The sequence below is a fragment of the Diceros bicornis genome, chromosome 9, assembly GCF_020826845.1.
Source record: "Diceros bicornis minor isolate mBicDic1 chromosome 9, mDicBic1.mat.cur, whole genome shotgun sequence".
In the NCBI taxonomy this organism is placed as follows: Eukaryota; Metazoa; Chordata; class Mammalia; order Perissodactyla; family Rhinocerotidae; genus Diceros; species Diceros bicornis.
Genome location: NC_080748.1, coordinates 67829312 through 67853359, shown reverse-complemented (window position 1 = coordinate 67853359; position 24048 = coordinate 67829312). Strand labels below are relative to the sequence as shown.

Here is a 24048-nt window from a genome sequence, read left to right as displayed (position 1 = left end):
TGAGATTTGCTATGAAGATACATTAATCAAGACAATGTGGTATTAGTGAAAGGATGGACACAGAAATCAATGGAACATAATCGAGAGTCCAGGAATAGACCTACACAAATATGGTCAATTGATTTCTAAAAGTTGTAAGTACAATGCAGGAAAAAAGCAGTCTTTTCTACAAACAATGCTAGAACAATTAGATATACATATGTAAAAAAAAAGAAAAGAAAAGAATCTTGACCTATATCTTACACTGTTATATCAAAATTAATTCAAAATGGATCAATGGGATAAATATGAAATGTAAAACTATAAAACTCTTAGAAGATAACATAAGAGAGAATCTTCATGACCTTGGGTTAGACAAAGAGTTTTTGATATGATATCAAATCCATGATTCATAAAAGAAAAAAAATAATAAGTTGGAATTGATCAAAATTAAACACTTACTCTGTGAATGAAAAGACAAGCCACAGACTGGGCAAAGATAGTTTCAATTTGAATGTCAAAATAAAGATCTTGTTTCTAGATATATAAAGAACTATCTAAACTCATTGATAAGAAAATACCAAACACATTTAAGAATGGGCAAAATATTTGCATTTCACCAAAGAATATATACACATGAAAAGATACTAAACAAACAATAATATTAATCAACTAATAACATTCCCCTTCTTTCTTCCTTCCTCCCTTTCTCATTCTCTTTTCTATTTCTTCATTTCTTCTTTCTTTATAACTGTGTAATTTTCATTCCTGCCTTCATCATTCTTGACAGAAAAATAATTTAATGCATTTTGAATTAATTGAAATCCTTTCAATAGAAATATCTGTGCAAAGAATGAATTTTTAATAGTGATACTTATGCAAATAAAAGAACTACAACTCTTTCAAAACCAAGGCCATGTTTATCTAAAAACTGACAAGAGACTAACATATGTTACTGATTTTTCCTTCTCCTTCAACGCTTTGCTCTAAATATTCCTTGTCTCTCATTTCATCTCATATTATGACGAGTGATCTAATTTATCTTGGCCTAACTTTCATCTCTCCTCCACAAGCCCCTTTTACTTGATGTGCTCTGTCCCAAATGTACTAGAAGTTGTTCTTTCTTTATGCAAAAATAAAAAATACAAAACAAGCTAAATTCCATTCTGATTCTTCTTATACTATAATATTATCTCACTCCTTATCCCTAATTTTCTCACAGAAATTTTTATCATTTTAATCACCATATAATCACCCCTTTTTATTTTTTTTGTGAGGAAGATCGGCCCTGAGCTAACAGCTGCCAACCCTCATCTTTTTCCTGAGGAAGACTGGCCCTGGGCTAACATCCGTGCCCATCTTCCTCCACTTTATATGGGAGGACGCCACAGCGTGGCTTGACAAAGTGGTGCGTCGGTGCGCGCCCAGGATCCGAACCAGCAAACCCCGGGCCGCTGCAGCGGAGCGCACGCACTTAACGCTTGCGCCACCGGGCTGGCCCTGTAATCACCCTTTTAATCCTCAATTCTCTTGCTTTCTACCTCCTCCCTCCCCTACTTCCACCCTCCAATAGAGGCAGTTTTACAATCACACAGACCTGGTTTTTTCATACAGGCTTCTCTTCCTTCCTGGCTGTTTGGCCTTCAAAAAGATACTTAAATGTTTAAGCCTTGATTTTCTTATCTATAAATAATCATAATAACACTTTCTTTCTTAAAATTGAATTTATTGAGCTAAGGCATATACATATTTAGTTACACAGTACAAGTTTGACAAGGATTAAGAGGTCAATCCAAGTTACTATTTTAATAATGATATATATTAATGTTATTATACACACTTTTATGTAACATTCAGTTAGATAAAATTCAAAGTGATTCTGAATACACAAGTCTCTTTGCACCTGTTTCTCTTAATTCTCCAGGGTTGCCACTAGACTCTACCCTCAGGCAAAAATATCTTTTCCTTCTAAGTTCATTTCATTTACTTATACCCCTTGGATTTGTTAGTGTGGCCTACTAATGTTTAGATTTCTCCTCTTCATTTATCAAGGCCTTTTCCACAAGAAATTCTTTTTTTTTGTTGTTTTTTTTATTTTTATTTTTTTCCCCCCACAGCCGCAGTAGATAGTTGTACATCATAGTTGCACATCCTTCTAGTTGCTGTATGTGGGACGCGGCCTCAGCGTGGCCGGAGAAACGGCACGTCGGTGTGCGCCCGGGATCTGAACCCGGGCCGCCAGCAGCGGAGCGCACGCACTTAACCGCTAAGCCATGGGGCCAGCCCTACAAGACATTCTTTCTCTTCTCCAAACTGTTTCCAGAATTCCTGACATCTGCAGAATGCACAAGGCTAAGCCAGCCTCAACCCTAGATTCCTTTTTAAAACAGTGTGGCAAATGATCAACCCCAGTTAACCTCAGCAACTCATCAGCAAGGCCTTAACACTGTACTTGAGCATTCAGTTACATTATCCCACACTATAACGGCGTTCCCCATTAGTCAACTCTCTGATCAAAGTTTTTATCCTTCTCTTCACCAAGTCTGACCATGTCTGGATCTCTCTTTTTTCTCTTGTTTTTATGTCCTCCACTACTCACTCCCTTCTCTACATGGGTTAATCCCCTTGCCTCATGACTCTAACCATTTTTCTAGCAGCACACTCAACTTACTCATCTTTTTTTTCCATTTATTTCCTCTATATGTATCTTATTCACAATCCATAAACCTTATTATATCAAGTCCTTTCCAGTTTTAAAAAAAAAAAATCTTGTTTGAATTTCTTTAAAGCAGCATTTCTTAAATGTTTCTCAAACATTTTAACAATTCTCAACCAACTTGAACATGGATTTTTGGCTTTGCTTGACTTGTTTGTTTGCTTTTAAACAACACTTTTAATATTTTCAGATTGAGTTTTGAACACAGTTTGAAAACGTATCCCCAGCCAGCTTTCATTTTTTATTCATTACAGAAGTCAATTAAGCTTTACACTACACTTCTCCCCCTTTCAAACATTCTTTGACCAGATAACCTTGCCTCCTACTTTGGAGAAGTAATTGAGGCTATCTGTCATGAATTCCCTTAAGTACTTGCTTTCTCCACCAATAAATTTCCTCCTTTCTCTTTCCCTTCAGTTTAAGTGGAATTGATGTCTCTTTTCTAATCCACACTTAACTGTTTCCCTTCTGCTTATGGCTTCATCCTCTCCTGTGATTTCTGAGTGAGCCTAGCTCCATCAGCTCTCTCTCTTTAGTGGAATCTTTTTTTCTCCTGAATCTTTGTCATAAGTATGTAATAATACTTAAGGATCTCTATCACAAAGACTAAACAAACTAACAAAATCATCAAACTCTCCATTGAGAGTTAAATTCTAGACAATGACGTATCTCTCTTCTAACTTTATAAGTAAAGTTTCTAGAAACAATGTTTTATGTTCACCAACTTTGCTTCCTCACCCTTTGCATATTCATCCGTCTGGCTTCTACATGTATTTCATTCTGAAACTGCTCTTACATAGACCAATAGGCCAGAGGGTCCTGAAAACATGTACTATGAGCCGGTAATGCTGAGAGAAATCTGAGATTTTTTTACATTTTTAAGAGAGGCTTGAGGACTATCAGAATCAGAAGCACTATATAAGATCACTTTCTATTTCACAGGTAAGACTCTGGCAAAATTCAGACTCTCCAGTGTGTGTCAATCTGTCAATTTCATGTACCTAATGGCCATTCTATACTGTTTTTTGTTTTGTTTTGTTTTTTTACATTTCGCTGCATGGTTGAAAACTTGCTTGCTTTATCTTATTTCGGTGAAAGACAGGTAGAGACCGAACTAAAATGTAGAATCAGTTAAAATACTTATCGAAGTTATAGAATGGCCATAATTTCCTGATCTAAAGTTTTAAGAGTTTTATAATAAATACTTGTAATACAAGGAGATATGGTGATTCTAGGAAAGCCATGCTGATATCACTCCAAAGAGCATTAAATTGATGCAGTTTAGATTTTGATCATGGCGTATAGATGTATGTTTGTAGCTAAGTCATTTTTCATGTAAATTTGAAAAAATATTTTGAGGCTAATTATGAGTATGTAGAAATAGGACATTCATAAATTTTTAAAGGCAGAATAATTTGGTGCTACATTTATTAAAGGAAATTTGTCAATAAATATCAAACATCTTACATGTGGCTTTAGTTTTAATAGAACAATACTATTTTTGAAAAATATTTAATTGTTTATAATAGTGAACATTGAAAACAATCTAAACATCAGTAGGTATGCTAAGTAAATGACAGCAGAAATTAATTTAATAAATGGGTGGATTCTACATACAGCCATGTCTCAGAAGAAAATCGATCAAACTATCTATTATATTTCACAGATGGAGATACATAAATGATGCTAGAGGCCATAACAAATTTCCAGTCCAGATAGGATTCAAACATTGTGATTGGCCCCATAACTTTAAAGTCATTGGCTCAAAAATTTCAGCAATAAGGGCTGAGATCTGTGTCTATTGCTCCCAGAGTTACCCAAGGAATGAAGATAACCAAATGGGGGCCTTTCCAAGATCTTAAAACTGCTCTGTATATGTACTCTCTTTTCGTATATATATATAAAACTTCTATCTTTAGTTTAAACAAAAGGAACGCTGTTGAATCCTATGTCCTGAACTCTTGACTTTTACCCACTCATACTTCACTCAAGTTCGGAATAAATCACTGGCTATTTTGTACCTTCATCTCTGGTAGCAAAGTTTATAACCACAGAGTGCACATGAAATTGCATTTATGTGGTTAATAAATGTCTTACTGTACTTGAATCATGAGGAAAGCCAATATTTTACTTTTTCACTTGAATAATTAATGATAGAACATTTTGATTAGAGAAATATTTACTGAATTTTTATCTAACTTTCTTACTTTTAAACCTTAATTCATAATGAATTACATTTCAATACACACGTCCATTTAAAATAATTCAGACATTTGAACTATTTATTCTTATAATCTGGGCATATTTTCTGTTCCTTATGTAAGGGTTTGATGTATTCATTACTACTGTTGACACATTATATACATTCTCATAAGTTTTATCTTTTAGATATAATTTAAGCAATATATAATTGTCATATTAAAATAGTATCTCTATTTCCAGGCTTCATGTAAGATCATCAAATTCCATGATACCAGAATTAAATGAAACTCCTTGGAGATAGATATTAGTTTTAGGAGAAATAAAAGGACATTATCATGTGCAGAATTCATTACTCAAGCAACATTTTATGGTCTTCAAAATACGCATGGCTTGTTTGGAAAAAATTGCAGTGGGAATGCATTGTATTTTGTTTTCCTGTAGAAAGTTTTCACAATTTCCCATAAACTTCCTCCATTACCTAATAGAGCCAGAATACCATTTTAAACAGGACAGATCCAAAAATACATTTCTTTTAGTTTTTCAACTAAAATGAAATAAATTGCATTTATTTTTAGTTCTCTTCAGAAATTTCCATCTATTTTGTCTTTATATTAGGCCTACAGAAGTAGCTTCTTTTTACATACTTGCTTCTTTTTGCATTTACATCCTATAACATTCATTGCTTTAATTTTGTCATGATGAAAACAAAGGAAAGAAAGCCTACATTTAAATGAGTAATTCACCTAAAATAAGCAGAGTTTCTTAAGCTTTATTAATTTGTGATCGGTATAAACACAATTTCTTGCATATTTATTTCCAATGCATTGCATAACTTAACTCAATGAAGCTACTTCTGGTGTTTATCTTCACAATATAAATATCTGCCTAATACAGAATTCGAAATGTATGCTTTAGATAGATTCAGAGTAAAGAAAATTCGATTAAGGCTATATCTTCCTCTCTATACAACTTATACTATAATTTGGTCAATTTAGTCAATTTCATAAAAATAGACTCTGTCATATTTTGAAAATATGTCCCTATATGCAGTTGTTTTGTACTTAACTGTTTTAACTCGTTAGCTGTGTTGATACTTAACTTGATGTAGCAATAGTTAACTGTAAATGCTGGGGACAGCATTCAAAATCATTCTCAAATTTGAACCAATATTTTGATGCTGATATTTATGATCTGGGTAGAGTAAAGAAGTATCAGAAATGTAACGGAAGTGTATATAATTTTGATGTTTCCAAAACTTTGCTGTAGCTATGGTTCTGATAGATACATTGCATCTATTGTGTTCATCCTTTGTCATGGAATTCCTTGGGTAAGCACCTACAAAATACCATGTTTTACAGATTTAGCCAATCTAATTTTGTTTTAAGAAGTCAGGTGTACAGATTAAAATTGAGTGCATTGAATTAAAGTCAGAGAAGGTTGGATAATATGTTTTACTTGTTTTATGTCACGTTTTCTTTGGGATGAGTGTTATAAGAAGGAAAATTTAGTTCCATAGAATTACATGCTTTTAAATGTTAAAGAAACATTAACTTATTCAAGTTAAATAGATTTTTTAAAATTTAGACTCTATAGACCTGAATGGTACAATCAATATTAAGTTTATTTTGTCATTTTAATAAATTCTTTACTATAATAGTTAACAGTGTATCTATGATATTGGCAGAAATTTGAATTCTGGGCATATGAAGAAATTATCAATCTTTAAGCAGGAAAATACATCTAAGAGTTAGGAGAAACCAATATTTTTTTAGCTAAAATACTCAGCCTACTCAAGATTCCAACGACCAAGCATTAAAAGAAAGTGAGCAATACAATGCTGTCTAGTCTGCCAAACAATTTGAGATGCTCGTTACTTTTACATTTGACCCTCCAGTTTAAACTCCAGGATGACACTCAATTTTGAAAGATCAAACAAATGGATTCATGGAATAGAGCAAGTACACATTTAAATACTCTGCTAATTTAGAATTGAAAGAAAATAAATTGAAATGATCCAACACCTTACAATAACATTCAGTGTCTTCAATGGGAAGACTTGCAAACTGTTCTGTGTTAACAACTTGTCTTGTTTCTAAAATTAATTGCCTTCAGCTGTATTAACAATAGAGCATGACCAAGTAGCACAAAAGCTTTGGACAGATCAATAATAAAGTCATACTAATTTATCGTTTGTTCACCACCAGCACCACAAGATTAATAAGTTTGTAAAGGGGTATTGAACGAAGACTTTAGCCTAAAATTGCTGCTAAAACATCACCCAAATACAAAGCACAACCCAGCTCCTCAGAGTTACTAAACCAGTTGGGCAAAACTAACACAGAAATCAGCGGTAGGGGGATGGGGCAGTGGAAAATACTGACACATTTCTTACGAATCTGCTATAAAATTCTATAATCCATAAGAGGCAGAACTATCTTTTACGTATGCAAGAATCACTATATAAAAAGTTGTATGATGCAAATACTACATTAGGAAAACAATTCAATTAAATATGTATTAAGCCCCACTCTACCAAGCTCTTGATATACACAGACAAATATATACATAAGATCATGAAAAGCTGTGTAAATAAAACACTTCTGATAAATTATGGCTTAGGCCATGTGATCGAGCCCTCACTAGTGGTGTACAAAAGGAAATGATGGTTCCCCTCCTAGGCTTGGCCTCTAATGCGTCTCTGAACTCTTTCAAGCTCTCTCTTTCTTTATCCGAATGCAAACGATTAAGTGAAGGATTCCAAGATCCTAAACATGGCAGAGCTATGAGATGGAAGGGGCCCAGGTCCATGATTAACAGCTTAGAACAGCGGCTATTGCTTGCCTGCATTGTAATATGACATGAAAGAGGCATAACCTTTTCCTATGTTAAGCCATGAGGATTTGTGGGATATTTGTAAGAGAAGTTAGATTATCCTGATTAGTACGACTGCACTACGTGGAAATTCTTATTTATAACAACTGCTATAGTGTTGGATAACCAATTTTTTTCCTAATAATTCCTGTTTTTATTTATCACAAATTAATGGATGAGTATCTTAAAAGGTTTTTTCAAGGTCTCTTGGAAATATTCTCCTCTATTTATCTTGTTTCTAAATCTTCAAATCAAGGAATGGGATTTTGATGTGTTGATATGATATTTGTTAAATTAAAATAAAAGAGATCTATGTGTATTATTAATAAATTGACCATATAATTCATTGTCCAAACTAGGGTACTTTTGAAAGTAAAAGATTTCACTGAAAATAATTGAAATTACATAATTTTTGAAATATTTTGGCTAACAAGTTGGTTTATTAAATTGATATTTGTAAAGTCCTCTCAAAATAAATTTGTTAAAAATTTTTAAATAATATTATTTACAGAAACTACCAAGTAATGCGTATGTTACAGCAAAATTTAAAAAATAACTGATTGTGAGGCCGGCCCAGTGGCATAGCAGTTAAGTGTGTGTACTCTGCTCCGGCGGCCTTGGGTTCGGATCCAGGGCACGCACCGATGCACAGTTTGTCAAGCCATGCTGTGACAGCGTCCCATATAAAGTGGAGGAGGATGGGCACAGATGTTAGCCCAGGGCCAGTCTTCCTCAGCAAAAAGAGGAGGATTGGCGACAGATGTTAGCTCAGGGCTAATCTACCTCATAAAAAAAATAACTGATTGATCAATCAGTTCATTAATTTTTTAATTAAAAAATACTATTGTCTAAACAAAAAATAAGCAAATCAGAATACTTATTCTTGTTACACATTTACATACTATTTTAATCACTTTGCTAGCCATATGTGTCTGTAATACCAAGTAATTTGTACATTTCTGATGAATATATCATTTCAATATTCAAAGGATTATTATCTAAAATATTTTTTTCATAAATTTGATTGTGATCATCGTCACAGTTGAATTGTATGCTTAATTAATTAGAAATATTTGACACATTCAATGGACTCTTAACCTTAGACCAGAATACTTTTAGTTTGAAAAAAGCTCAGAAAAAATCCTGGTAAAAAAAAAAATAGTATCAATTCTTTTTTGTTTTTCTATTTCAATGTGAAAATATTACAGCCCAAATGTGCAGCTACTGTTTTTGTCTGTAAATTCAATAGTGTCTTTCTTTGATAAATATTTATATGAGAAAAAAGCCATTCCTATTAGCTCTTTCTTATTTCAAGCTTTGTTTTAAATAACTGCAATACATGAAAAGCTTAAAAGGATTAGATTTGAGTTCTCCATTCACTGATATTTTGATTAAAATTTCTAACTGATTTCAAACAAATTTCAACTAAAATGTAAAGTGTTGTTTTAAAAATGTCTAATACCATGCTGGGTTCTTTAGAGTGATTTATAAAATTGTCTTTCCAATGGTCAGATGTTTCTAAAATTCAACTAATAATGGGCATTAGAAGAAAAAGACATAATATCATGCAGAAATTATTTTTGTTTTGTTCAAGATTTACGTAACTAAAATTTTGTAATTTACCTACATTCAGTACGTGTGACTGTGTGCGTGTATACATATGTGTGTATATATATATATTTGTGTGTATGTATGTCTTTCTAAATTTTGATAACTATAGTTTCTATTTCAGTTGTTGGAACATGGCAATTTATTCTAATGTAATTGTAAATTATGTCCATTTCTTGAAACCAGTTTCAAGTATACTTTTTTCTCCATATATTTTTAAATTTAAGAACTTTTTTTATCATGATACCATGCTCCACCAAAATTGATTTTTAATATTGACTTTATAGTAGCATTCAGAGTGATGTTCAATGTTTAACATTTGACAGAATGAAATTCTAATGGCTTCGCTCTGATTTTATAGATCAGATGAAAAAAATGTAACGTATATTATGATGAAAATAATGTTTTCAATATTGAGGTATATGGAGATGCCATTCTGATTTAATCCTGTTTTGGCCTAAAATTTGTTTTTCCCAGAGCAGCCTGACTTATGGCCCACCAAACATACACTATACATCTGCTTCAAACATTTTCAAAAAGCAAAGAATGCACTCTTTAAAGGTAGGCATGAATATCTCCTTTTCTCTGACTCTGATACCAGATACCTGTACTTCTTTGAGGATTTTCTTTCCAGAAAACCAAAGTCAAGTTGACTTGCTGTGTAGGTGCTAAACTGCAGCAAAATGTCTCCTTGCGACTTGGAGAAAAAGAAATTGTATTCCTATTATGCTTGATGTATGTTCTCTGTTCTGAAATGAGATATCACCATGTTCTAAACCATGCTTCTCCGGAGTGCTTTCTTCCCTGGTGCAGATTACACTTACGGGCTAGTCCTCAGCTCGGCTCAGATAAACATCATCTTATCTTTCTAATCTATAGATTGGTTATTGATTATTTGCAGTGACAATTAGGTGTTAACTAACTTCTTATTTGAAGTATCTGATGGCATTGATATAAAACTGGAATAATTTCATTATCTATGGAGGTCTTCTGAAACTTAGTGAGCACATTAACTATTTTTCATAGTGCATAAGAAAAATTGAAGATGAAAATAGAACAAAATAATTAAGAAAGCAATCTTTGACTGAGTGAAAATTTTAGCGATATATAAACACACTTCCCGCAGATTAACTTGCTAAATCCTTATCTTTTGGCACGTACTTCTTCACACATCTACTAACTCTTATTCAGTAGGTTTGATCTCTTACATTTCTTGTGCTCAATCATGTCACTACATTGGACAGTAAATGTGGACCAACATTCTCTGTAATTACATCATCAACATCAACTTTTTGGAACAATAGAAATTCAGAACCTAATTTTCCATTAAATATATACTTTTTTTGACTTTATTGCTATGAATGCTTTCTTACAATACAAAACTGCTACAACAAAAGCATGACTAAACAATGAATATAGAGTTGTAGCCTTGCACCATAAATGATAAAAATAATCACTATGACAAAAGCATCCATACCAATGTGTCCTACTGCAGGGCTACTCAGTTTCTATATAATACATATATTTCAAATATAACTAACATACGATTTCCAGCATTTCCCATTACCCCTGGTGGCTTTTGATATCTTCTAAACTTTAGCAAAGGCCATGGCACAACTAGATATTTATCAAGTGGTCGGCAAGGACAGCCACGTGGAACAGTGTACTTCATTTTATTAGTTAGAAAGCCATCTTTAGGGGCCGGTCCGGTGGTATAGCAGTTAAGTTCATGTGTTCCACTGCGGCAGCCCAGGTTTCGCCTGTTTGGATCCTGGGTGCAGACCTACTCACCACTCATCAAGCCATGCTGAGGCAGCATCCTATATAGAAGAGCTAAAACTTTACAACTATGATATAGAACTATGTACTGGGGCTGTGGGGAGAAAAAAAGAAAAAAGAGGAGGATTGGCAATGGATGTTAGTGCAGGGCCAATCTTCCTCAAAACAAAAACACAAGCAAAATACAATACTTAGAGAAAAAAAGAAAGCTATCTTTACAGATGTCAGTTCCCTTGGTTCTGGGAAAGATCAGGAAATGAGAACTGGGTTTTTAGTTGTCTTTCAGATTTAAATATATGTTAGAACTCAGTTCACACCACCCATGAGTCTCTCACATACTACTCTAGGGACAATGGCAGAAGACAAAAGTATAAAGTGGGATATCCCAGTCCATCCTAGGTTAATGCAATTATTGATGACGATTTTTAAAAACAACCAAATCAGAAACAAACACTAAATAAACCAGATGGGTCTCGAAGACAATAAGTGTAATCTGGGTATCTCCCAGGGAAATCGACATTTGGTTACTCAGAATATTGAAACTTCATCATAGAATCAAATTTGAGATTGTCACCCAGTTAGAGTTCTGTTGTTTACACCTATTATTTGGGGCAAGTTCCATTATTATCTTTGTAAACTTAAAGCTGATATGAAGATTGAAGTCCTAGAAAGGAGAAAAGCTCAGAGTCTGATAGCTACAAACATTAAGCATAAATATCCGGATGGATTGCCAATGACCATAAAAAGTCAATCTCATTTTTAATCCAGTTACATTTATGCATGTTGAGCCTATGTAATAAATTTAATTTGAAACTACAAAGATACACTATTCTTATCATACAACAACGAAAACATTAAAAAATTCTGAATATATTTTAAAAAGTGAAAACATATTGGATTAGAGAGTACTTGACTATTCAATTGCTTGCTTAGTGAGGGAGGTATGAAAATGAAAAACTATAAACAGTAACTCAAAAGTCCCTTTGCCATTAACATCTGTCACATTCATGGTTATTAATATTATAACCATTTTCCACAGCAGGAATGGTTTCAACTTCCATTTTATATTACAACAAATAATTTGGGAAATGATTAATGAGATTTTTAATTATAGATTGAGTTTATCTTAAAACAATCTGTGCCACTACAGCTGGAAAGGATCAAGTTTTAATTACACCCAGGAAAACCTCCACAGTGAAGCAAAACACGTCCATTCTAGGTGCCCAGACCTTCTCCATGCCTGGTTCACCTTCACACTTGGCTTGTAGTTCCGTTTTTTAGCACACAGTGCGAATGAGGCCACGGTCATGGTTTCACTCCCCACATGTGCCAGTTAGCTTCACTCTGTCCCAGGACTACAGATTGTTTTCCTAAACTTGGGCTGCCAACTCAAAGATTTCTCCACTCATTCACCAGGGAGATCTGGCAAAAAAGCATGGAAGATTCATCATAAAATTAAAACTACTGCTGATTGCTTGGGGATGAGGGTAAGAAGGCTCACTTGGGAAAATCAGTGTCATCGTATTCTTCAAATTGGCACGTTAATTCACAGGCTTTTTCTGATTTGATTACTTTTAGTTTTACTTTGAAAAATAATTACTTAGGGGAGATAGCATAGAAAAAGGAACACTAGATTAGAATTTTGAGACCTAGATTTTATTTTGATCACTTTTCTGAAGTAGGTGCATGACCTTCAACTGTTATCTGGTTAACCTACGCTCATTATCCTTATCTGGAAAGTTTGAGTATTGACTCAGATAATGCCCACCAGGTGAGCTCTAATGGTTTATAATTCCATGATTGAAGACGTCAGGCACTGGAAGCTTTACTGGGCATGAGGCTAGAGTCAGGGAAGGGGACCTGAAGCATCTTAAAAACTCAAACTGTGTCTCAGGCAGATAGTTGGTTGTTGTCAGGATCTCTTGTTGAGCAAAAATGTGCTCCTGTTGACTTACAGGTGCTTCTGTTTTGTAGCACTGGTTTTACAGTTTTGTTGCTTGCTGGAAGAGTGCAACGTCAGCTATCAGTCCAGAGGGAAAAATACATGATATTGGTCATGATGAATTTGCTCACTATCTTTCTTCTGTTTATCTCTGCAGACTCCTGCCCTAGATTTGTAATAAATATATTCTTCCCTGTCAAGTCCTGGAATTATTTTTCACCATAAGCACAGAGCTCTTTTCAGCTATGCATCACCAAATAACTGTCAGAAGACAAGTGCCATGTGACAAGAAATGTCCCTCCTTAAAATAATGTATTTATTTCTACCCAAAGACATCTTGTTGAGGGGAGAGGTTGACAAGAATTCTCTTTGCTTCATATAAAAAAAAAAACAAGAAATGTTCTTGTTTACTAATTTAAAGAGGAATAAAACTATATTAAACCTAAGTATCTATCATAAGGACTTACTCTTTGTTTTAGTAAATATAGGCTGAATAAGAATTATAACTAAAGCAACTTTTGTTGGGGAATATACTTTATTATACCTAATAAGAAATAATAGCCATTTTTACTTTATGCATAATAACTATGATTGGTGGGGGAGGATAGATGGGGAATGTTTTTATTTATGAATGAATGAATTTCCATGGCTTGGTGTTTGTGGGACTTAACTTTGAGTGTTGTTCCATGTATACTTAACAGGTATGTACATAATACAAATACTTCATTTGCTTTCATTCACTTACACACACACACACAAACACACACACGGCATTAGTGGTCATTTATTCCATCTTTTTATTCCATTGCATTTATTCCTGCTCCTGGTTATACACGAGAGAAGGAACAACAAGCAGCTTCATCCCTCAGATTCTGAAACTTCTGTTATTCTCTATATTTCAACCTGGTTCTGTGTGTGGAAGGGAAATAATCAATGTTATAGTCCATTGTCAGAATTTTACAAGGATTGAGCATATTCATTTTGTACAAATTTGTGGAGAAAGTGGTACCATAATTAAAGGGGAAACCCCCTTCTTGATGAAGGAGAGTGTTCATATCCAATTGGGGAAACATGTAGACCAGGCTACCCTAGTATATTTCCTGCCATTGAAATTCACTGTATATGACGTAGTGCTAGGGAAATAATTTTATATTTATAGGAAACAGAAAAATGCATTAATTAATTTTATTCAAGAATACTTTTTCTTTTACATTTTTATTTTGATATGGGGACTAGAGATCATTAAGTATCTGTTTATATCCTTTATGTAAAATTTAACTGAGTAGGAGAAGAGCTAAAACGTTTTGTAGTAGTATATACTGATGGTTAATTAAAAATATTACTACACTCGGATTTTAGAAAGAAATAGGTTTTGGAGAAAGTGTAAATTCTAAGTCATCAGGACAATGGCTAAAAAGGAATGTTATGATTTCCCCTCCCCCACCATAACTCCTCCCCAGTTCTCTCTTCCTGGTGTCACATATTCAATAAGAGAATATATGAGAAATATCTCAAATCAGAATAAAAAGTTTAATATTAAAACACTGAAAGCACTCTATTTAAGATTAGGAGACAGACAAGAAGGCCAAAAACCACCTTTTATTATCATTGTTCTGGAACCAAGGGAAAATGCTATTAGAGCTAAGAAGATGTAAATATGAAAAAAGGCAGAGCAGAGTTTATTATTTTTAGCTGATCTGATTATGTGCATAGAAAATCTAAAACAATCAAAATTTTTTGAGTCAATAATCAAATTAAGTAAGGTGGCAGGTTAAATTAAGAATCAAGAGCTTTTAATATGCATACTTTTATAAGATAAATAATATTTTGGAAGAAAATATCCTATTTCAATAGCAAATAAAAACACTATAAAGATAGCAGTTCTTCCTTAATCTATCTGTTCAAATCAATAACAGATAAATCACTGAGGCTATGTCTTTTGGAAATTGGCAAAATATGCTAACTTTCCTGTGGAAAATGAATTACTTTACTTTGAAAATCTGAAAAATAAGAGCGATAAAAGAACTAGAATCTTAGGTAACAAAATACATTTTGAAGCAATAATATACAAAATAAATTTTAAATACTTTATGGACTTTTATTCTTGTATTTCTTTTTTAAATAACAACCTAGTTGACAATAAGACGTGTTTAGTTTGTAAGACATTTTTATGTTTTGGGTATTAAACGTCTGAATATTAAACAAAAATTATTATTTTAAAATCTTTATGTTACCAGTATATCAAAATTATGGCACGAGGGGCATAAAGTTGCTTAAGATCATATTTAGAGACTGTTTACATGCTTTTACTTTAGCCTGTAACCAATCATGAAATTAAGAACCAGGTTTAAATAGAAGACAAAAGACAATTCTAAAATTATGTCATTATGCTATATTTTGGAAATTGAGCTCATATTTCGTTGCAAAGTTAGTAGAGATTTAATTTACTTGCCAATTTTTTTTTTTTTTTTGGTGAGGAAGATCAGCCCTGTGCTAACATCTGCCAATCCTCCTTTTTTTTTTTTGCTGAGGAAGACTGGCCCTGGGCTAACATCCGTGTCCATCTTCCTCCACTTTATATGGGATGCCGCCACAGCATGGCTTGCCAAGCGGTGTGCCCGTGCGTGCCCTGGATCCGAACTGGCGAACCCCAGGCCGCTGCAGTGGAGCACGCGCACTTAACCCATTGCGCCACCAGGCCGGCTCCGTCAAATTTCTTAAAGAAAGCAGATGTTTGCTAACTGTTTCGGGTTCTGTTTTCTTCTGTAAAACAGTAATCGTGCAGAAGAATTGAGAGAACGTTTGAAAAGGCCTCTGTGCTGACATGAGTCACTCCTCTCCTTCCACCTGCCTCCTTAGTCATCAGAAGGCAGGTGGCATCAATGGCAGAAGATAAATAAATACCAAGGACTGACCATCCTCACTAAGGCCCAACAGTTCACTTTGTCCTTGATCTTTGGAGAAATAACTCGTTTGATCTTAAACATCAGTGTAAACTATCATATGTGCTTCAAAACAAGTGTGCTAGAAGTAATGTATTTTAAAATTAATTCTGTTAACCTGCAGTTTGATGGGCTTAAAACCAAAATTAGAGAAATGGAAGAAAGGGTAAAACTAATGGAAAAACACAGTAGGGAGTGTAAGTAGAGTGTGAAAACTACTGTGGAACAGATTGCTGTTATAATTACAGACAACATTTCACTCTCCTTTAAATACGAGTCCCTGGAAATTGCTCTGAGTGGAAGATGGGGAGGCACAGCTGTTTCAGTGTACAGCTGGTGTAAGTCACAAAGACCATAGTTAGACATAAACTAGTTAAAAAATAAACTAGCTAACTAAGTAACAGTAACACCTGGCTTGAATCTTAGATGCAAATATATATTGTTCTTAAGAAAAAAAATATAATAAGCCCACCTGAGAGTTTTGATGAAGAATAAGTAAATGCCCACCATTTTGTACACAAATTATATCACATACATATAATGATTTCTCCAAGTCTTCCTTATATAAAGAAGTGAAAAGCCTAAATCTAAAAGACTGAGATATTGGAAGATTGTAAGATTAATAGGGTTAATTGTAGCTTTCATATTAAATTGCGTCCTTTGTTTTATATAAATCTTGAGGAGAAGTAATCAAATATTTGATGATTAATCAACATTCTCCTCCCTGTACAGTCAAAAGAATATTGAATGGATGTCCAGGAAGGACATTTCACACATCCAGTTACTGAGCTCATCAGACCTCTGTCTGTTCTCTGGAGAACTGCACAGCCTCAGCCCCTCTTTTATTTTGTCTTGCTACAAAAAATAAATAAATAAATAAAGCTAGACAGATAAAAAATAAAGAATACGTACTTTTTGGCTTAGAGTTGACCCAAATCTCAGAAATAGCAGATCGCACATTTTGTTCTCTCATCTTTTAATGTTATCAAATATTTACATATATATCAGAATTTTCTTTTTTTTTTCCCCACAACATAACAGAGAACAGTTGCTACCAGTACATTAGTTGCACAATTGTACAAGCAGACCTATTCTCTAGATTTTCATAGAGAGGCTGTTATGATATTTGTCAAAGCAAATTATCTCGTGAGTGAAAGGATTGTTGGAGAGGAGACAAGTGACTCTCTGAACTGGCCTAGAAGTTTCCGCAGGCTGTATGTGTTTGTCGTTCTCCAGATCATATTCAAATGCAACCCAGGAAGCCTGATGGAACTTGCCTCTACGACAGTTTTCACTTTGCTAGTCTTTGCTTCATTCCACCAGAGAAGAAAGGGATGTAAAGAGGAGCAGACTCTCTGACGGGAACCAAATACTCACGCAGCACGTCTCTTGCGTGTACTGCTACCTGTTTCATGGACTATTTGTACTTCAACATCATGAGGAAAACAGCCAAACCTGTTCTTGTATTTTAGGGAAATTTTTAGCCACATTTTATACTATTTTTTACTGGATTTGATCTAATCAGCAGTTGTGGATAAATTTATTGTAGAGAAATAAGAGATGTAGTACTCCTAATCTCATCTCCCCTTTGCTTGCATATAAAACAAATATTTGCCATATCTAAATTTCATGTTTTAACATTCATTTATAAATGTGTCTTGACTACCTCTCTCTTACAATAAAATGACTCCACTTTTATTTTGAAGAACATGGGGTACAAAAGAAAGAATGAAGCCAAGTTTATGACAGAAAAGATGTGGAATATAATGTGAAAATTATATTAGGTCAACAAACAAGGTGACTCAAACAATTTTTGAAAATAAAAAGCTGTACTTAAGCTTCTTAGGAACTTTCACTCATCTGTCAGAATAAAATTTTAGCTCAATTCCTTAGTTGAACTTCTCTGAAATGAGATGATGTGATATTATACTCTCATAATCTCCCAAGCATTTCATATTTATTGATCACATTCTAGTAGCTATATTTCCCATTAGAAAGATTCCCACATGAAGGCAGAGAAAATATCTACCTCTCCTGCTCTGAACAGGACCTGGCACATACTAAATATTAAGTATTTACTGATTTATTAATTATTCATTCATTCACTCGTTAACTCCACAAATACTTATTGAGCATCTGCCCTTGTGAAACTTACATTCTATAAGAAGGAGTCAGACGATAAAAACATGTAAGTAAATCATCCATTGTGTTAGAAGGAGAGTAATATTATGGGAAAATGGAAAAATAAAACAAAGTAAGAAGGATTAGGAGTAGAGAAAGATAGGCCTCATAAAAAGAATGTGATTAGAACATATATGAAGGAGGTGAGCTAGATTTCCACTCGAATTTCTAATGGAAAACTGCTTCAGGCACAGAAAAGGCAGGAAAACATCCAGTATATTCAAGGAACAGAAATTACCTTTATTAAAATATTTTCAAGAATCCAGTTGTGTTTTTAATTTATCTCCCCCTTCTAAAGAGTCTTTGTATATTTTGGGCATGGCTCTACAGATTGATTACCCATGAATTATTTTCACAGTTATGATGACGGGAATCCAAATACTGTCTTTTGACACAACAGATCTGTTTTCCAACAGAGACATTCATTTCTTCCATCTGAAACAACCATGGAGACAATAGAGTTGCAGTGTAATAGAGCTTAAAATCAACTTTATTAAATTGAATTTCTCCAGAATTGAGAAGACATCTCACTTTTTCTATAGCCTTCAGGTAAACACTTCCAAAAAGGTATTTTAATAACCATTTAGGCACACAAGGACAGCTGTTCAGGTGGTCTCAGAGAGGATGAAAAATTGCATATGTCATTTACCACGGCAGATACTAAATTACCTTGGCCTACAGAAACTTTATTTGCCTAGAAGGTATTTATTTTCCCACTTGAGCTGTTGGAAAAACAATGGCTTAAACTTCCTATGACAGAAAATATATCAGTGAAAACTCAGCATTACTTTCATCTTTTATTATATACTCTGTTACTAGTGGCCTTAACTTGCATTGACACAGCAGCAATGAAAACTCAGTATCACTTTCGTCTTTTACTATATCTTCCATTACTATATTTCTGTGCTTATTAATAGTATATGCCAAGGATTTGATCATTTTCTTAGTATGCATTTCTTTAACATTTCACACAATATAGTCAACCAAAAGAACACAGAGCTCACATAGATTTAAATTAAGTATTTTCTTTCTAAGTCTGCTTAATTTGTATATTACATGCTACCTTTCTAAGTACTTTCTTTTTGGAGACGTTTCAACATAATCAATCCATAGATCTTTGTTAACGTCCTAAAAAATATTTAAATAATTGAAAGTATTATTTCACTAACTACATCTAACATTGAATATCTATACACTTTTACCTTGGGAAATTTTTGGTAATTTATGCCAAAATAGGAAAAAGAATGAATAGAACAATATAATTATTTTTATTAATTATGAAAATATTTTTCACTGTTAATTCTTATATATAATTCTCTATGTAAACAAAAGTTTTATTTTACGTAAAAATGTTAACTCATATAGTGACTTCTTGAGTTAAGAATGAGGACAAAACACCTCACAACGTTAGGATGACTACAAGTGTTGATGAGGATGTGGGGGAACTGGCACACTTGTGCACAGTTGGTGGGAATGTAAAATGGTACAGCCATTTACCATCCATTCCACTATTTGTGGAAAATAGTTTTCCTCAAAAAATTAAAAGTAAATAAATTTCCTCAAAAAATGAAAAATAAGATTACCATATGATTCAAAAACTCTACCTCTAGGTATGTACCTAGAATAATTGAAGGTAAGGTCTTAAAGAGATATTTGTCTACTCATGTTCATAACAGCATTATTCATAATGCTTAAAATGTAGAAGAATCCAACTGTCCCTTGGTAGATAAATGGAAAAGCAAAATGTATGTATACAAAATATATATATATTCAATGGAATATTATTCAGCTTTAAAAAGGAAGGAAATTCTGACAAATACAACAAATTGGATGAACTTTAAGGATATTATGTTAAGTGAATTAAGCCAGTCACAAAAAGATAAATACTGCATGATTTCACTTATATGAGGTACAAAGAGTAGTCAAAATCATAGAGACACAAAGTAGAATGGTGGTTGCCAGGGGCGGGGGGAAAGGGAGAATGGCGTTATTGTTTAATAGGTACAGAGTTTTAGTTTTACAAGATGAAAAGAGTTCTGGAGATGGATGATGGTGATGATAGCACAACATTATGAATATATTTAATACCGCTAAACTCTACACTTAAAAATGGTTCAGATGGTAAATTTTATGTTATGTGTATTTTACCATAATAAAAACAGTTGGAAAAAATGAATCAGTACAAAAGATTTAATACAATTCTAAGATATAAATTTTGATTGAATTGTAAATGCATTGAGCAATGTTTAGTATATCCATGTTGGGAACTGACAAGAAGAAGATATCATCTCTGCTCTCAAAAATGTTATCATCACTTGGATGAGTTAGGATTCATACATAACAAGAAAAATTAGAATATTTATAGTATGAATATGTGTGTGTGTATGTGTGTGTGTGTGTGTGTCTACTTTGACCAAATTCATTGTGGAATTTTAAGTTATGATTAAATTTGATAAGCAATCTGATAATGAGAAAAATATTATAGTCATAAGCACCAGGACAATTTCAAATATAATGCTGAATTTTTCATTTTTAAGGTTTAAAAAAGAGGTATTATAAAAAAATGTACATTCCAAAATTGTGTCTAATAAACCAAAGTCCACTTAGGAGGAAAAAGCAGGTATGGCCAAGGTCTCATAGAGGATTTAAACATGTTCAGGATTATGGATTTTTTTCTTGTGATGACTTTCGTTTAATGAGCGTGTTGGAAGAGGTCATTGAGAGGACATGACTGCAGGTTGACCTGCAAGCCGGACCTGGGCAATCAGAGGCTCCCCACTCCCTCTCAGTCTTAGGAATGGATGTTCTGTCCCCCATTCCCACACTGGGAGTTATTGTAAAGGCACAGGCTTGAGAGGGCAATATGTTTTTGAGAATCTGTAGACAGTATACATGACTGAACCCAGTTGAGGTCTCTATAAACTTTTAAGATTCTGGTGAGCGGGTGTGGATATCTACTCGTCTTGTGGCCGCCCAAAGACAAGCCTCCTACGTAAGTTTCTTGCTTATTAAACCTGCCACTTACCAGTCTGGAGTGGCCTGCCTCTTTCTTTGGTTTCTCTTTGCCCTTTGTGCTAGGGGCCAGTTTCAGATTTCACCCAGGGAACTCCCAGGCTTGTGAACCAACAAAGCATGAGCAAAATCCCTGTCTATATGGCTTGTATGTGTGATTTTTAACCAGGCGACCTATAACACTAGAACTATTTAAGCTGTTTTAAAATAGGTTATCATATTTGTCCACTTATTTTATAAAACCTAAGAACTGACAAGTTGTATAATTTAACGGTACAAATCCTGTTTGACTTCTTTCTTCAGCATGTGACTGCTTTGTGTTTCTATCCTCTTATTGCAGCTGCATTTCGAGAATTAGGGTAACTTTGTGCAGATCTGATCCAAACCTTATGCACAGATCCATGTATTTCACAATACTCATACATAAACTTCAAAATTTCCAGAGTTAATCAGGTGATATTTGTAGAACTAATGCTATCAAAAAAGTCCATATAAATATTTATTACACAAAATATATTTAATTCTTTTTTTTCCAAAATGGATGCATAAACAAACTGAATCATGAATAACAATCCAGGTGAGCTGCTTTAAGTTGAATATAGACTAAATGAACAGAGGAGTAATTTTCCATAATCTAGATTCCTCAAGTGAATGTAATTGCTTAACTTTATCTTGGAAAAAATATATTTATGTGTTCATATAATTCATATAATTAAAAAATCAATCAATTTTTGTTAATGTGCTTAAAAATATTTTATTAAGTAAAAAGTATTATTTTACTAATATATCTAACATATAAGTTTTTAATTTGGGAAATTTGTAGTAATTTGTGGCAACAGAGGAAAAAGTAGAGTAAATATAAACTTACACTTCATTTGGCACATCTTTTTCTTCATCTCAACTTCTAACTTCTGTAATAAGTCAATAAATTCCTGCAGTTGCCATATCAGTTAGAATTGCATTAGGCTGTATGAACCAGTAACTTGACTTTATCAAATAGGGATTTATTTCTGTTGCATAAGTAGTATGAAGGAAGGCTATTAAGACAAGATATGGCAGCTCCATTATGTCCTCAGTGACCCCAATTCCTTTTAGTCTTCCATTCCATCTTCCTTAGCCGGTAGCATTCATCCTAATTCTTGCAAAATGGCTTCTGCATCTCCAGCCATCATACCTGTGTCACAAAGTCAAGGACAGAGGAAAGATAAAAGGCAGAAGTCAAAAAGGTGCAAGTGTATTCTATAGGTCTGCCAACTCTAACAAGCTAACAGCAAGAGATAAAGCAAATTTTATTATGTGAAAAAATATATATGGTAACTATTTTTAGTTTATTTTCTGTAAGCATAAAGGATTGGAATTAGGAGTCAGATGAATCATGGACAGCAATCTGGAAAGTTAAATATCTTTTAATTATAAGTATGAACAGGGCTAAAACATAAAAGATAAAATAGTGGATATCTAGGATCAGAAACAAGGCAAAGAATTACAAGCAAAGATTAAACCAAGAAGAACTGATACCAGAGGTTAAAGTGCATAGGAATATAGACTTCGGTAAATCAAATACATCACGATGGTGGCTGGTTACAGTGATTGCAACTAAAGACAGCATGAAATAGGAAGGCATTCTTTACCTTCTATATACCTTTTAATCTCCTTTTTTGGTTAGAAACTGGAGACTAATTATGAGTGATTCACAGCTGTTAGAGGAAGTGAAAGCAATTCGTTGCCAATAAAAGGATTGCTGAAAAAATTTATTTTCATCTTGGCTGGAATAATGTGGGCGTTTTATAATTATAGTAGCTATACCAGATACTACATAGCATTCCAGAGTGCTTTTCAAGAAAGTATAGACTTGCTAACAGAGTTCTATGATGAAGAGATTTCACTTGTGTAAATACAGTAGGGGGGTATTGTGCTGGTCCCACAAATCTATCGAGCCTCCCACTATTTCAACCCAACCGTACCAAAGCTCTTATGGATTAGTGTAGACCAGGATGTTTGTATGAAAATTAATTGTCAACAAAAAAATCCCAAGGTTCTAAACACATGAAACTGAATTTTGAAATGACTAAATATATATATATATATATTTGTACATATATATACATATATATATATGTATATATATTTGTATATATATGTACATATATATATATATATGTATGTATTTCTTATCTTTAAAAGGAGTAATTAAACTCTTGTTTAAATTAAATAGGTTACAGGGGCCGGCCCCATGGCGTAGCGGTTAAATGCTGCTGGTGGCCGGGGGTTCAGATCCCGGGCGTGCACTGACACACCTGCTTGGCAAGCCATGCTGTGGCGGCATCCCATATGAGGTGGAGGAAGATGGGCACAGATGTTAGCCCAGGGCCAGCCTTCTTCAGCGAAAAAAAAGAGAAGGATTAGCATGGATGTTAGCTCAGAGCTGATCTTCCTCACACACACACAAAAAAATTAAATAGCTTACAGAATGTGCTAGCAAAGTATCTGTTCCATAGTAAGCACTTGATAAAAAATAGCTCACCTGAAAAAAATGGATCATTTTTCTTAAGCAACAAAATGTAAACACAGAACTGTCTCTTAAGAGTTTCCTTAAAAGGTGCCATTTTTATACATCATTGATTTTCAAAATTTGGAGCCCCCAAAGTCTTTTGTAAAAATGATTTTATGGAGACCTCCAACATAGAAAGTGTAAAAGAACTGCTCTAATTAAAACAGAAGTCTCAGCAATCCTGCTCCCTCTGCCTCCCCATCCAACAACCCCTTTGAGACTCCTGAGGCAACTCCAAGTTGCCCTAGGAGTCCTCAAACGCATT

At 33.8% G+C, this 24048-nt stretch overlaps 1 long non-coding RNA gene across 1 annotated transcript in view; it reads left to right on the top strand.

The window, feature by feature from the left end:
• LOC131410287 (uncharacterized) overlaps nucleotides 1-24048 on the top strand; it is a 140523-nt gene that overhangs the window by 113237 nt on the left and 3238 nt on the right. The gene's annotated exons all lie outside the window — the stretch shown is intronic.